Source organism: Pygocentrus nattereri, chromosome 29, assembly GCF_015220715.1.
Source record: "Pygocentrus nattereri isolate fPygNat1 chromosome 29, fPygNat1.pri, whole genome shotgun sequence".
In the NCBI taxonomy this organism is placed as follows: domain Eukaryota; kingdom Metazoa; phylum Chordata; class Actinopteri; order Characiformes; family Serrasalmidae; genus Pygocentrus; species Pygocentrus nattereri.
Window position 1 is genome coordinate 15,682,714 of NC_051239.1, and position 17,715 is coordinate 15,700,428.

A 17,715-nucleotide genomic window follows, 5' to 3' on the forward strand; every position below is an offset into this window, starting at 1 on the left:
AAAAATCTAAAAGATAAGTCGTCATTGGGTACTACTATGCCTTACAGTGCCCTCAGAGCCATGAATGGGGTTAAAAAATACCTTTTTTATTCACAACTATTTCACGGAACAACTTTCTGAGAGGTAACATGGCTTTTAGAGGCATTTCAATCTTCGGGTGTCTGCTTCCTCTCACCGCCGCTGTGAACAATTCTGACTCCTCTAAACCACATCGTAATTATGTAATTATGAAGCAACACAGAAGAAATTTTGCTCAGTCCATTTAAACGCTTTAGATACAGATATGTTAAAGTAATGATGGCACCAACTATGTCACTGAGGTTTGAAGATTAACAGACCTCAGTGATATTGAGTAATGTTGTACATGATAGTCTTTATTACTCACTAGTAGTATCAAATTAACAGGCTTGGTTCATAGTTCACATTTAACATCCACATATCTTGCTCATTCCACCTGTTTGAATGGCATTCAACAACAAACTCACTCAAGACAGTTTATTGACATAAGATAATAATGGCATAAGAAGATTGATTCTCAGCTGTGATGTAAAACTTGATTTCTCTATTAAATTTCATGCGTGAGGAGAGACTTGTTTACCTTATTAAGGAAGGAACCACACCTAAGTTGAACTTTACATAGCTTTGTTTGTCTGACATGTGTGTATAATACAACGCATAGACAAAACCTGTTGCATGACCTGTTTCTAAACTCTCTCTTCACTGGGAAACGTAACGATTACACTAACTTAATTGATTTCTCATCTGTTACATTTGGCGCCAATCTAGTAACATTTAATTTCTTGTAGAATAGTTAGTTACTCAGGTAAATCTACATGACTAAAATGGTCCTTCAAAGGTTCTTTAGTAAAGGGAATGGCTCTATTTAGAACCATGAGTTCTATTCATGCTTAAATGGTTCTTTGCCCAATGAAATGGTTCCTCAGATTGATGGAGAATGTGTTGTATATGGTTTTAACTAGATCCTTTTAGAAAAAAATCTGTATAGCACTTAAAAATGTTCGTCTGTTGTTATAAGCAAGTGATACTTTTTAAAATCCCACCTCTGCATTTAACCCATCTGTGAAGTGAAACACCACATACACACTAGTGAATATACACACACTAGGGGGCAGTGAGCACGCTCACCTGGAGTGGTGGGCAGCCCTATCCACGACGCCCGGGGAGCAATTAGGGTTAGGTGTCTTGCTCAAGGACACCTCAGTCATGGACTGTCGGTGCTGGGGATTGAACTGGCAACTTTCCAGTCACAGGGCCAGTTTCCTAACCTCCAGCCCACGACTGCCCCCCAAAAAAGAGGAACGCTTCACAATTTTGCGTGTCATCATGTAGCAGAGCCCTATTTGGTGGTCTTTAGGCTGAAGGACACGGTGTCCATGATTTCCATAAAGAATTTCAAATGTTGATTCATCAGATTTCAGGATACCTCCACTTCACCCCAGCCCATTTTAAATGAGCTTGGGCCCAGAGAAGGAGGCAGGCTTTCTGGATCCTGTTTATATTTGGTTTCTTCTTTGTGTTTAAGAGTTTTAACTTGCATTTGTGAATGGAGCAATCAAGTGTTTTCACGGGGTTTTTCAGATGTGTTCCTGAGCCCATTGAGTAATTTCCACTACAGAATTATATCTATTTTTAATGCCGCGCTGCCTGAGGGCCCAAAGATCATGACCAGCCATTAATGGATTTCAGTCTTGTCCTTTGCATACAGAGATTTCTCCAGATTCTCTGAATCTTTCACCGTAGATAAGGAAAAGCAAAAGGTCTTTGCTATGTTGTGTTGGGAAATGTTATTCTGGAATTGTGGCCCTAATTTGATCGCAGATCACAGAGTGGTGAACACCTCCTCATCTTTACTTCTGAAAGACTCCGCCTCTCTGGGATGCTGTTTTGATACCCAGTCATGTTACTGACTTGTTGCCAATTAACCTTCAGGTGTTTTTAGCATTACACAACCTTACCAGCCTTTTGTTGCCCCCATTCCAATTTTTTGGGAATGTGTTATTGGCATGAAATTCAAAATGCGCAGATATTTTTTAAAAAAAAATCACATTTCTCAACATTTAAAATGTTGCCTTTGTGATTTGCACATCATTGCATTTTGTTTTTAACTTACATTTTACACAGTGAGACAGAAAGCAAATCTCCTGAACAGAATAGAAGCTGTACAGAAGCTGATATGATGATCAGTGTTATATATATACTTATATATATATAAGTTTATAGTTTTAGGCATCTAAGCGAATTTTTAAACAATTTCCCTCAGCAGTGAGTTTATCACAGTATACATTAGAATAAAGTCGTATTCATAATTCAAATGAACATAAAAACAATAAAAAGTAACCAGAATTTCTTGGGTCCATATTTTTCCTTGACACCTTCACAGCCGCCACAGAGACTCTTTAATATCATCAATGACATCATGAGCTCAATTTACTGAGCACTGATTGGTCAAACCAGGAGCTGCTTTTTAACTACGTATAATACTGGACTTCCTCGAGGAGAGGCTTGGAGATGGTTAAACAAACACAATAACATCCAGAAAATCACTGTTTATTATATATAAAACACACAAATAAATAGATTTTGAAAATGTGTCTTGAATGAAGACTTTCACACTGTACTGTATATATATACAGTGGGTTGCAAAAGTATTCATACCCCTTGAACTTTTCCATATTTTGTCACATTACAACCACAAACATAAATATATTTCACTGGAATTTAATGTGAAAGACCAACACAAAGTGGTATACAATTGTGAAGTGGAAAGAAGATTATACATGAATCAAAACATTTTTTACAAATAAAAAACTAATAAGTGCGACGTGCAAAAGTATTCAGCCCCCTTTTCCCTGAGTGCAACCAATTGCATTCAGAAGTTGCCTGATGACTGCTAATGACTCAAAAGGGTCCACCTGTGTGTAATCTAATCTCAGTACAAATACAGCTGCTCCGTGACGGCCTCAGATGTTGGTTAAGAGAATATTGGGGAGCAAACAGCATCATGAAGTCCAAAGAACACACCAGACAGGTTAGGAATATGGTTTTGGAGAAGTTTAAAGCAGGCTTAGGTTATAAAAAGATTTCCCAAGCTTTGAACATCTCACGGAGCACTGTTCAATCCATCATCCGGAAATGGAAAGAGTATGGCACCACAGTAAACCTGCCAAGACAAGGCCGTCCACCTAAACTTACAGGCCGAACAAGGAGATCACTGATCAGAGAGGCAGCCAAGAGGCCCATGGTGACTCTGGATGAAATGCAGAGAGCCACAGCTCAGGTGGGGGAAACTGTCCACAGGACAACAATTAGTCGTGCACTACACAAATGTGGTCTTTATGGAAGAGTGGCAAGGAGAAAGCCATTGTTAAAAGAAAACCATAAGAAGTCCCGTTTGCAGTTTGCCAGAAGCCATGTTGAGGACACAGCAAACATGTGGAAGAAGGTGCTTTGGTCAGACGAGACCAAAATAGAACTTTTTGGCCACAATGCAAAACGCTATGCGTGGCGGAGAAATAACACTGCACATCACTCTGAAAACACCATCCCCACTGTCAAATATGGTGGTGGCAGCATCATGCTCTGGGGGTGCTTCTCTTCAGCAGGGACCGGGAAGTTGGTCAAAGTTGATGGGAAGATGGATGGAGCCAAATACAGGGCAATCTTGGAAGAAAACCTGTTGGAGTCAGCAAAAGATTTGAGACTGGGGCGGAGGTTCACCTTCCAGCAGGACAACGACCCTAAACATAAAGCCAGAGCTACAATGGAGTGGTTTAAAAAAAAGAATATTCATGTGTTAGAATGGCCCAGTCAGAGTCCAGACCTAAACCCAATTGAGAATTTGTGGCAAGATCTCAAAACTGCTGTTCACAAACGCTCTCCATCCAATCTGACTGAGCTTGAGCTGTTTTGCAAGGAGGAATGGGCAAGAATTTCAGTCACTAGATGTGCAAAGCTGGTGGAGACATACCCTAAAAGACTTGCAGCTGTAATTGCAGCAAAAGGTGGCTCCACAAAGTATTGACTCAGGGGGGCTGAATACTTTTGCACGTCGCACTTATTAGTTTTTTATTTGTAAAAAATGTTTTGATTCATGTATAATTTTCTTTCCACTTCACAATTGTATACCACTTTGTGTTGGTCTTTCACATTAAATTCCAGTGAAATATATTTATGTTTGTGGTTGTAATGTGACAAAATATGGAAAAGTTCAAGGGGTATGAATACTTTTGCAACCCACTGTATATATGCATATGTATACACACATATATGCCACTGTGTCTGATTTACAGCACAACACACACTAACACACCACCACCCCGTCACTGTTACTGCAGTGCTGAAAATGATCCACCACCCAAATAGCACCTGCACTGTGAGGGTGAAGAACAGGGTAAAACAGATGGACTACAGTCTGTAACTGTAGAACTACAAAGTGCAGCTATACAGTAAGTGGAGCTGATAAAACGGACAATGAGTGTAGAAACAAGGAGGTGGTCATGATGTTAGGCCTGATCGCTGTATATGATATGTATATGATCGTAAGCAAATATTTGGGCACCAAGTGAAAAAAGGTCTAACTCAAATAAAGACTAACTCAAATGTGCAGTAATGGTTTTTCAGTTCCGTGTAGAGGATTTGCTGCCTTGTTTGCACTCAAGCATGTTCAAACATGTCAAGATATTCCAGACAAACCTGGAAGGTTGAAGCAGAGTGTTTTTGTTTGTTTCTTTCTTTACTGCCATCATTGTCAGACAAAGAGCAAAACACAGCCACTCGGGTTCATCTGGGTTCATCTAAACTGGTCATTGTGAAGCTCATGGTCATCCAGAATGAAACCCACCCAAGAGATTTGCATATTCAAATAAACAGGAAGCACAAATATCTCAAGTAGTTTTGCGTGACTTTGACAAACCGCTGTCACGTCAGGTTCTTTCGGGTATATTTTGTGTGAGGGGCCTGTTGGACTGAACTATTCCTGGAATGCACCTGTTGCAGGAGAGAAAACATTGCAGCAAATGGTTTTATTTCATTTCTGCTAAATGCAGTTTTACATACTGCTGAAAAATAAGAGCAACTGCTGCAGCCACACAGAGGAAGCCTGCGTCCACATACATCACTGTAATTTACACTGTATGTCCAAAAGTGTTCGGACAGCTGCTTACAACATTTCCTCTGAAATCAAAGCTGTTAAAAGGGAGTCTGTCTCCTTCACTGCAGTAACACCCTCTACTCTTCTGGAAATGCTTTGTTGGTACATTGCTGTGAGGAGTTGATTGCATTCGGCTGCAGGAGCATTAGTGAGGTCAGGTACTGATGTCGGTTACTGATGATTAGTTCTGTATCACAAACTCCGCTCCAACTCATCCCAAAGGCATCAGAGAACACAGGTCCACTGCTCCACAGTCCAGTGCAAGGGGGCTTTGTATCCCTTTACCTGGCACTTGTCATTGGACATGGTGAATTTAGGCTCATGTGCTATTGGCAATGCTTTTGTATTGAACACCTGTGTCAGTAATAGGTGCACCTAAAAGCAGCTGGATTCCCAAACTAGAAGAAGTGTCTGGATACTTTTGGACATATTGTGTATATGCAGTGATAGGTTAAAAAATGAGCCAAAATAACTGTAGGGTGTGCTGTATGTGACTGAGTATATAAGACATAGTATTTGCAGTAGGACATTATCTGGATAGAGGGGTATAATTTGAATCTAAAATAAAAATAAATGGATCATTTCTTCTAAGTAAATCTATGATTTTTAGTGTTACTTGTTAACACTGTTTATTTGTTATAAAAAAGTTTAACGTGCAATTTATTATTAGATATTTTATTGACAAAATTGCATTAAATAAAAAAAGACAACCAGAAGTCTCCTTCTTCTTTCGGCTGCTCCCTTTAGGGGTCGCCACAGCAGATCATCTGCCTCCATCTTGCCCTATCCACTGCCTCCTCTACTTTCACACCAACCATCTCCATGTCCACCTTCACTACATCCATAAACCTTCTCTGAGGTCCACCTCTTCTCCTTCTACCCGGCAGCTCCATCTCCAACATTCTTTGCCCAATATATCCACTATTCCTCCTCAACACAAAATAGATTTGAAAAAGTTATACAACAGATTCAAAAACTGAAAGGATGTGTCACATAGCTGTTACTTAGAAAAGGAAATTGACAAAAAGAAGAAAATTCGTAAATCAATCAAAAAAGCTGCTGCTGTTCTCAGAACAACGGATTGGCCACCTCCCTGAGTCCAGGCCTCAACATCACGGAATGTGTTTGGATTTAGTTGGAATGTGAGAAGCAGAAAATGCAACCAACGTCTAAGACTGAACTTTGGAGGTGTGCAAAAATATGCCTGCAGATTTCTTTGAAAACTTTTGTCTTTGAAAAAAATATGATATTTAGTTGTTGAGGCTCCCGTGTTATTTTCTGTTAAATGTTTTCTGCTTTTCCTTGATGCTGAAAAATTTGCATTTCATGGCTGTTTTGACTGCAAATGTAAAAAAGGGTCATCTCTGACTTTTTGTACTGTAGTACTGTATTAAATAGCTTTTCTTTCTTTTTTGTTTTTGTTTTAAATCCAGCAACCCTTGAGAGACGCTCCGCCACCCGAACACTGACCCTGGTCTGAATGTGCGAATGTGTATGTGTTCGTGTGTGTTTGCACTTGATGAAGAAGCAGTGGTTAGTTTGCATGTCTCATCAGCACTGTGTGTGAAATTCACCTAGAATCCTGACAGGCTGCATAACAAACTGTTTAAACATCACACATTCATGCACAGCAAGTGTGAGTCATTTGTTCACCCACATCTGCAGTCCTTCAGGTTTGGGCCCCAGCTCTCCCACATGGCCTAACTATGAAGGTTCTGGTCATGGTTAGCCATTCAAAAGCATATTTTAGTCCTTTCAGGTACTGTAACGAAAGAAGGGGGGAAATCTAGCGCATGTTTCCGCTCATACCCATCAAAAGCATTTTCTGCAGAATGCTGGGCACATTCCTAAGTTCCTGCCACACCTTCCTGCATTTTGACAAGAAAACAACACTCAGTCTAATAATACACTGAACGGCTGCTTCATTAAGAGCACCTCCTTGTTTTCTACACTGGCAGCCCTTGTAGTTCTACAATTACAGACTGTAGTCCATCTGTTTCTCTTCATACTTTGTTGTACCCCATTTAGCCTGTTCTCCACTGGTTAGGACCCCCACAGAGCAGATATCCCGTTTCACCCCTTGCCCCTACCACTTAGCCCTTAACCCTCCATTTTGCCCGTTCACGTCTAGGGGTAGGGTGTCCCAATTTTAGTTGAGATAGAGGAGTAGAACGAAGTATTAGGGCTACATGGCCCTTGTAACACAGTTCAAAGATGTTAGGTTGACACTCGAAAAACAAGGGGTAGGGGTAAAAAGGAGAAATGGGATTGGGCCTTAGTGTGTCACTGCTGGAGTTTGTAAACACTGTGTCCACTCTATTAGACACTCCTACCTTGTTGGTCCATCTTGTGGATGTAAACTCAGAGACAGTAGCTCATGTACTGCTGCATAGTTTGTGTTAGGCATCCTCTAGTCTTTCATCAGTGGTCACAGGACACTCAGTCCAGGTGTTTAAAACCTCCAGCAGCACTGCAGTGTCTGATCCACTCGTGCCAGCGCAACACACACTAACACACCACCACCACATCAGTGTTACTGCAGTGCTGAGAATGACCCACCACCCAAATAGTACCTGCTCTGTGAGGGTCCATGGGGGTCCTGACCACTGAAGAACAGGGTAACAAAGTATCAGAGAAACAGATGGACTCCTATATAATAAGTACTGTATGCTGTATGATGCTTAATGAAGCAATATTGGTGTATAGATGGAAATGTTGCTAGTCTCAGATGTGTTAGCAGTGTGTGGGTGACTGTGTGGAGAACCCATAACAGTATTCCTATTCAGCAGCCTCATTTGCACACCTCAGTTTTGACTATCAGTGACAGCTCCTCGGTTATTAATGATAGAACACAATAACAACCTGGCCAGGCCTGAGGCCATAACACTTATGAGGGATCAGCTGTAGGGTCGAGTTTATGAGTTAAGATATGATAAGTATGATCGAGATTAGTGGTTTGTGCACAGTTGGGTGCTATTACAGCTGAGATGCTTCTTCTCTGAGGTGGTACTTCTTGGCAAGTTCCTCATGCAAACTTTGAGTTCTGTCCAGCAGTAATGCTAAAGATAAAATATGCTAGACCAGATTATGTTCAGTGCACACAAACATGTCTCGAATGCAGAGGTGTCAAATTCAGGTCCAGAAAGTAAAAATGCTTCCCAGGATTTTGTTCCAACGTCCTGGCTTCTCTTGTTAGATCAAACCACCAGCAGAGCTGTCCAGGCAGATGGAGCAAAATTCTGGGAAGGATTTTTACTTTCTGGACCTGAATTTGAGAATTTTTTAATCATTTAAATCTAAATCATTACCTTTTTGATTTCCTTTATAGATGGAATACCATGCTGATGCTACGCTTAACACCAGGAGTTTTCAGCAGTCATGCTAACAAAGGTAGCATAGGCTGGTCCAGATGCAAACAGCTCTTATTTTCAATGAATGGAAGATATTCCTTGAATCTATCTGAAGAACCACTTGGCGTTAAGTCTAAATCATGTTTTTGAGCTAATATTTATTCTCGGGAAAGCTACTTTTCAAGCGGAATGCCAAGCTAAGTTTGTCATAGATGTCTATCTGTAACACATGAAGACAGAGATAACATGAGCGCTTTGAAACCAAACACCATGAAAAATGTTTGCTTGCTCAAGTCTATTTTCTTCTGTGAATGTGAACTGATGAAAGATGTCTCATCCATAACATCTCCGCCCATGCATGCAGAATGGCCTCCGCCCCCAGCCTGTAAAGCTAAAATCACATGTCAGAGTCACGAAAGTTCGACCATTTTTTATTATTGAGCTTAGGCAAATGTGCAGTGACCATGTTGCGAAACCTCAGTAACGTTTTCATCACCTTCCACAGAGGAATTTGCATAAGTTCTACCGTTGATGAGTGGCTGCTCTTCAGGGGGTTGTAATCCTAACAGGGAAAGTACCGTGCAACTCTCTGGCTGGGAGGTGGATGTTATCGCTTATAGAGGGGAGAGTTACTGTTCAAACGAATCTGATCAGCCACCAAGTGGTCAGCTTGTTTACAGAGGACCAGCCGTGTTTTGGTACATACAGGGTTGTTTTTAAACCTTGTCCGGACATGTCGAGGCACACAGTACATACGAATTACACATATGTAATAAATATCAGCTAGTCATAAATTTGGACACACCTGCTTATTGTTTTCCATCTATATACATTAAAAAAGAGGAGGCCTTAAAACTGAAATAACGTGTATGGGAATTATGCAGTGACCACAAAAAGTGTTAAGCAAATCAGGCCACCTTCTGCTGCAGATCTCTTTTGTAATCAGCTCACCACCTTTGCCTTTTCACACACTCTTCGCTGATGTCAGAAGAAAACCTCATATCTCCAAAATGATGACTTTACCGAAAAAGGGAAAAGCCTATTTTACTTTTTCATGTAATTCAGTGGAACTTTTTTCCAAGTAATTTTGGTTTCATTTGTTTTGGTCCATTCATCATAAAATTGACATACAGTGGAAAGGGAATTATGAATTATATCAAAAACTAAAAAAAATGCACTGAGCAAAAGTCAGAGACCATCCTTCCTTCATCTAATGTCCAGTCTAACAATCGAGTTCATTTTTAAGCATCAGGAAAAAGCAGAAAACATATTCAACAGGAAACTACACAGAAGCCTATATTTCAGCTTTTTCAGTATTTTCTTCAGCTGTAATGCTAACATGAAGTAAGCCAGTCCTTATTTCTTATTAGCATTACATGAAAATATGCTGTAAATCTGTCTGTATGACTGTACAAAGATAATGTTGTGCTAATTTAAATATAAGCTATAGCTTTTTAGCATGAGTGTGGTGCTTTTGTGCAAGTTACTTTTAAAAAAAATAACTCCAGGCTAAGTTATTAACACCTTTATGAGTTTTGTAGGCTAGTCCAGCCTTGCTAAAAAAAACAGCAAGTCTGGTGTTGGTTTAGCTTGTCACCCAGCACGGTCATGCTGGTAGACCAGCACACCAGTATCCAGAACACAACATATGCAAATTGACAATTAAGTACATTTTTAAGTATCAAGAAAAAGCAGAAAACACATTCAACAGAAATTTTTTCAGGTTTTTTTTTTTCAGTATTTATTGCAAACGAACTTTGTTCAAGTAACCCCAGCGCACTCAATGAGGTTGAGGTCTGGGAAGAAAAATAAGCGATGTTGTGTCCAGTATGTTAAACAGAGCTGTTGATGATTCTGTAATAACCAAGAAAGCTGTATGATATTGAGAATAAGGTTATAATAAAATTAAATGACTGATATTTAAATGTGATGATTACATTTCAGACAGATATCTGATGGTAATTTTATTTTTGACCATTTAAGAACTTTTTGATGTTCTCCTAATGTAAATATTTGGACAAAACATCTGGAAATATCTTGTTTAGCTTAGAGTATTTCAGAGTAAACAGTGAAGACTTGTTATCGTTGAATGAATAACAGCAATGATTAATATAAGCGATTCCAAACTTCTGAACACTGGTGCAAGTTTCTATGTCTAATAATAGTATATATATAGAATAGAATAGAATGTGTTTTATTGTCATTGCACAGCAATACAGCAAAATGTAAGATCCAATGATGTTAGAAGAGTAAAATGACAAAAATATATTATAAAATCTAGTTAAGAAAGTACAACACACATTAACTGTACTCACACAAGAGCAGTGAACAGGGACATCACTGGGCATTGACATTGTTCATATTCAGTTGGTAGAAAGGTAAACAGTGGTGAGGCAGGGAATGGAGGGGTGAACTCTCACTAAATGAAATATTGAGCCACATCATTGAGCTTGATATTGCAGGTGGTCCCTGCATTTCTCAGTCCTGAATAAGTATGAAAACAAACTCACTTCCTCTGAGTGCTCACTTTCACTCAAGTACAACAGCACACACGCACATGCAAATGCGCAAATGCTTTCCAGACAAAGAGCACCTGAGGCATCTTTTCTCACTGCGCAAACCAATTGAAAATGAGCTGCGCTCCCAAACCCCCATCCTCCCCTCGTAAAACCATCCCTTACATAAAAACACACTTACCCGTGATTTTCCCAAAGAGTCTGCACACAGACTGTCCCCCTAAAACCTGCTCACTCCCAGAAAAACAACCTGTCTTATTACACTCAAGGCACAGTCTTACTTTAGAGATAATGCAATCATTCTACCAGATCGGTTCACGTAAACCATAATATTTTAATAGCCGCAATAAGTTCATTTTAGGGCACTTCCAATAATGTCGTTTTTCAGTGAGTTAGTACATTGAAAAAAAAAACAGTGTACAATTTACAGTAATTTCTCTGGCAATTTACAGTTTATTAGCAGATTTAAAAAATGACAGTGCTTTCTAGAGTTTAGAATACTTTCTAAATGCAGATAATTACTGTATTTGTACAGTTTTTCCTGTACTCCTGCATTTCTGATGCTCTAATGTGCTCTAACGTGCACCTGTCTGACGACTACAGTTCGAGCAAATGCTTAGACATTCATGCATTGGTTTACAGAGTTAAGAGAACAATCATCACAACAGCGAAGAACTGTTTATCAATCACACCATGAACTGAACATCACGTTGTTGAAACTAAACGACTGGAATTTTAGATTTTTACCATTTGAGAAAACATATCCTTTTCTACTGTTATTTAACAGGTGATGTCTGCCCCCCTTTTGTTTTGCTTTTTTACCTCTTTTTTGTTTGAATGTGTACTTATATCCCTCTTTAAGACAATAAGATGACAGTAACCAAATATCTATTAATGTTAAAATTACAGGACGAACTAGCCATCTGAAACTGAAAGCACCATCACGGTTAGAGCAACAACAAAAACTAGTAGGGATAACTTGTCGAACAAAAAGCCTATGAAGTAAATAAATAACACATAGAAATAGAAATCAAGGAAACAAAACACATACACACACATTCTAAGCCGCGGGGGGTGCTGGAGCCTATCCCAGCTGTCATCGGGCAAAAGGCAGGACACACCCTGGACAGGTCACCAGTCCATCACAGGACAGACAGACACACACACAGGGGCAATTCCACATGTCCAATTGGTCTGACTGCATGTCTTTGGACTGTGGGAGCAAACCAGAGGAACCCCACGCAGACACAGGGAGAACATGCAATCTCCACACGGAGAGGTTGCCCGGTCGGGGACTCAAACCCAGGCCTTCCTTGGTAGGACACGACGGCACTACCCACCACACCACCGTGCCGCCCAGAAACAAACCAAAGAAAAACTGAAATCTTAAGTGCATGCCCTTTTATCTCCCTACCTTTACCCTGATTTCAGTAGCATTTCCACCAGGAAGTTTTCCGATACCAGTGAATTACAATGAAGTCATCATTTACGGAAAAGGGAAAGGAAAACGTCCTGCAACCGTTTTTTATAATGGCTTTTGCAGCTGTCAAAACACAAGTGCTGTCAACAGACAGATGTCTACTGTACATGTCTAAGCATTTAGCTCCACTTAGCAGCACTGTGGGATTTCCCTGGATACCCCTTGCGTAAATGCCACCTGGATGAACTGTCTTTAGTAAACAAATGTTAATGCCTCTGTATCAGGTTTATCTTACAGGTTTTGCCATTGTGATGGTGTGGGAGAGTGAGCTGTAGTTCCTTATGGTTGTGGGATTAAACGCTACACCTCCATTTCCTCAGGAAACACAGTCCACAGTTTCCTTAGTGTACTCATTAGGGATCTGCTTTGGGACGAGCCTGTTGTAAAAACATGTATAAACACAGTCATGTATTCAGTACATTCAGAGAACGGTTTCCAGTCACAACAGCAAGTACAGGTTTTTCATTACTCTGTGTCCAAAAAAGCACAAAGCAAAACATTTGAAGAAAATTTCACAGCCTCAACAATAAATATAATAGTATATTACTTTAGTATAGTATAGTATAATACTTTTCAATAATTAGCGTCCCCTTTTTGCCTTTATTAAAGCTTTCAGCTTTTCAAAGAATGTATGTATGTATATATATATATATATATATATATATATATATATATATATATATGTGTGTGTGTGTGTGTGTGTGTGTGTGTGTGTTTATATGCAAGCGATATACTGAATCAGTTAAAAGTGTTAAACTGTATTAAAATATAGGACTTAATATTTTCAGTAGTGACAATTTCAACTCAACAATCCACAGTACATGACTAGCAAACACAGCTTTAAACGGTTCTACACACATAAAATCATAATAAGTTTAATTAAAAAACAAAGACATTTCCTTATTTGCAGAAAACAAACTGTTTTAGTAGTGACATTTCTGAATGTTACACACTGATTTTCAGACTTTGGGACACGTTCACTTTAAAACAATGGGATCTAACTGTTCACCATGAGCCCATGAGGGACAGGGATTCAGCCTCACTTACTGCTCTAAAATGCAGGGGTGTGGCTAAAATAAGGCTCTGCCCATCTAAAACATCAGACAGCATTTTTCATTTTTTCAAATTAAACTCATGATCAAGCTAAAAGTTTCAAACATTTTTTAAATCTGATGTTTGAATCAATTTTAGTAGAATGGTCCAGTTTTGAGATACTATGCAATAATTATGTGGGAGAATCTCATTATTATGAGATACCAAGTTCTAATTATTTGAAACTTTCTCATTATTATGACTGAATAAATGACTGTGGATTTTTCACTTTACAGGAACTCTAAAAGTTCTGAAAATAACTCACTGAAACAAGAACGACAATTAAAAATATTATTTTCAAAAGTTGAAATCTTGGGTTTAGTATTTGGGACAACCAGCTTCCAATAGAAACTACCGTATAAATGTAGCTTGCATTTAAACATATTCAGTAATCTTTTGATTGATATACATATACTATGATATACTCCTAACTTTTGAGTTCATCAGGTGTCTAAAATCAAGCACATAGCCTTGCAGTCTCCATAGACAAGCACTGGTAGTAGAATGGGTCATACTAATGAGCTCAGTGACTTTAAACATGCCATTGTCATGGTCAGGATGCCGCCTCTGCCACAAATTAGCTTGTGAAATGTTTGCCCTGCTAGATCTGCTCCAGCCAACTGTAAGTGCTATAATTGTGAAATTAAAGTGTCCACACAAACTCACAGAGTGGGGCTGAATCACTCACTAAAGAGTACCAAACTGCTCCTGAAAGCAACATCAGCACAAGAACTGAGCTTTTTTGACTAAATGGTTCGACAGACACAAAATCTTGTGGAAAGCCGCCTTCTTTTCCCTTACTTTCCTCTGTGCAAGTGGATTATCTTTTGTCTAATCTCCTCAGAATCTCCTCTAAATCTTTGACAAGGAAATAAGTTTAATAAATGCTAAGATGAGCACAAAAAATGATAATTATATTTAAAAGGAAATTAAAATCTAAATTATCTATGTAAATTAGATACATATACACAACACACTGAATTCATATGAAATGATAATGCGCTGTTTGCATTTCCATAATTTCTGCTTTTCTTGCTTTCAGTGTCTTCATAATGTGTCTCACTCGTAGTGGCTCTTCAGGATCGGGAAGAAACAGTCGTGTGTTTATTTTTGCTGTAACGTTTCAGTAGCTGTATGTTTTCAGAGGATATTTGAGCAGTGCAGTGTGGCTTTTGTTTACCTACACAGGAACCACAGGTGGTAAAGATCTAGTCTCTAACTCTAGAACAGAGATGGTGTTAGAAATGAGTGATTTTACTAAACTTTGTATTTATTTTATATGTGGTATATTTTCTATTGCAGGTGGAAACTGATTAATAGCTTTCTTTGGCAAAGCGTCATCAGATGAGTGATTTTACACATGATTCTTTGATAAAATAAGCATAAACTAAACGGCTGAAATGTTGGTTGAGCCTCGAAGTGAACTTCTGAGAACCCTTATGGGTCATTTAATGCCTTTGTTCACTCACGTCCTGGATTACAATTAAAAGAATTCAAGCAAAAGAACTTTAACTTCCTGCTAAAGCTGAAGCTCCAAATAGTTTTCTGATTATGGGTTTTGCATCTTTAAGTACTTCAACCGCTTAGGACTGAACTGAAACATGAACTGGGTAAAAATAAAAGACAAAACTACTTTTATACACAACAAACACATTTCATATTTAACTGGTTTCATTTTGATAAACGTTCACAAGATGTTCATTTTATAGGGGATGTTAATGGTTTATGTATGAATTTTCCCGCCATCAGATCCAGCAAATAGAAACTGCACAACTGAGCGGAGCAACAAGCAACCAACTCAGCAGAGCAGCCAATCACTACCACAACACCTGACCTGAAACAGACCAGAAACAAAACAAACAGACCTACAAAACACAGAACGTAACAGTCAGATATGTGCAATAATTCATTTTTGAAACCATCTCAGTGAGTTTTTAGAGTGACTTTTGCACGTTTTTGGTTTTACGTAAAAATATTCCATTTCTAGCACATTTTTGAGTTTTTTATGCGCACATTCACTACTTGAAGCTACGTCATGCTTTCAAAATAGCATCACGACTAAAAATCCACTAGACTGAAAAAACAGCACCGTCTTAATATCAAAAATACGTAAAGTCTTATACTGAAAACATTAATGCAACTTATTTTTTTCTCTGACCTAAGATGAGTTGAGTTAATTGAACATCAAATACTTTGTTAACAAAAAAAACAATGTCTCACATCGTTATGTAAATATATTACCTCAACTTTTTGAGATCAGCCAGGTCGCCTACTGTAAAATAACTACTTTTTAATTACAAAAGGAAGCAAACCTGGTTGACTTAAAATTTTGACCTCAGTGAACTTATTAAGCTCATTGCATTAAATGAACAGAACAAGAATTTGAGTTTTGCATTGATTAAGTTATTTAAATTTAGTTATTGATTTAAGTTATTTATTTTTGGTGAACTCAAAATTTGAGTTTTAGTATCTGACCTCTTAAGTTTTAGTAAAAGACCTCTTTTGGTGCTACATACATTGTGAAAAATGGCTCGTCAGATCAAACTAAAAATGACTTCATGTAGTAACAAGTAAATGATCTAGTTTGTAGTATCTAGTTCACCTCAAAGAAATGCACTGATTGAGAGAATCAATCTTTCAAAGCAATTTCTTATGTTGAAAAAAACTAGTTAATTTACTTGTTGCTACGTAAAGTAATTTTTTAGGTTGATTAGTCATTTTTACAGTGTAGAACCCATGTGTCAAACACAAGGCCCGTGGGCCAAGTCAGGCCCGTGACACAGTCCTATTCAGCTTGTGAAATTATTTTAATTTTCTATTTATACTAGAACCTTTCACCCTGAGATGCACTGCAGTCCCCTGCATGCACTGTAACATCGTGTGTTCTAATAATAATAATAATAATAATAATAATAATAATAATAATAATGAGTTTTATTTGTAACACACTTTACATTTTAAGCAAATCTCAAAGTGCTATACAGTAGAAACGTTTCAATGAAATCAAAGAACTACTAAAAAACATCTTAACACTCCATAGGAAGATCACGGGTTGTACGTTCTGCTGAAGAGAAAGGTTTTAAGTCCTTTTTTAAAACTCTCACTCGACTGTGGTGCCCTCAGATGGTGGGAGGGAGAGCATTCCATAAGCGAGGAGCAGCAGAACAGAAGGCCCGGTCCCCCATGGTGCAGGGTTTAGTTCTGGGGGGGAGACGAAGGGATCGTGATGAGGTCTGTGAGGTGAGGAGTTCTTTCAGATATGTAGGAGCATTGCCATAAATGCACTGGTGGGTGAGGAGGGAAACCTTGTATTCAATCCTGGCAGAGACGGGAAGCCAGTGAAGAGGACAGAGGACGGGTGTGATGTGCTCATATTTACGCACTCTCATCAGGATCCTAGCAGCGCTGTTCTGAATGTACTGTAGCCTCTGGAGACTCTTGCCAGGAATCCCAATGAGAAGTGCATTGCAGTAGTCGAGTCTGGAGGAGATGAAAGCATGAACCAGTTTTTCAGCATCAGATACAGTCAGAGTGGGGAGAAGTTTGGTGATGTTTCTGAGATGGTGAAAGGAGATCTTGCAGAGGGCCTCGAAAGTGAGTTGAGGGTCAAACCTCACACCAAGATTGGAGACTGATGAGGAGAGTGGAATGTTGTGGCCGGAGAATGTAATACCGGTTATGGAGGTTGACTGAGTCTAATGTGGGGTGCCAATCATGATTGCCTCTGTTTTGGGACTGGTCAACTGGAGGAAGGTGTGTTCCATCCACACCTGAATATCTTCTAGACAGGCAGCAAGTTGTGTGTTTTGACTCCCTTCCCTCAACAATAATCTATGGACCAGCGGTTACACAAAAATAAAAGATGCCTGGTGTCTTGTTCAAGCAATTAGACAGTTTTAAAAGACAATTTATTTATTTTTATTTTTAATTATTTTTGAATAAGTATTCAATGTCTATATCGCCGTGGCAGTTTTGACATATTTTGAATAAACAATGACCGTTCGGGTCGTGGCAAAACGTTAAGTAAAACAAACAAATAAATAGCTGGCCCACAGATATGCAGAGGTTTTTTATTATGGCCCTTTTAGTGGCTGTGATTGACGCCCC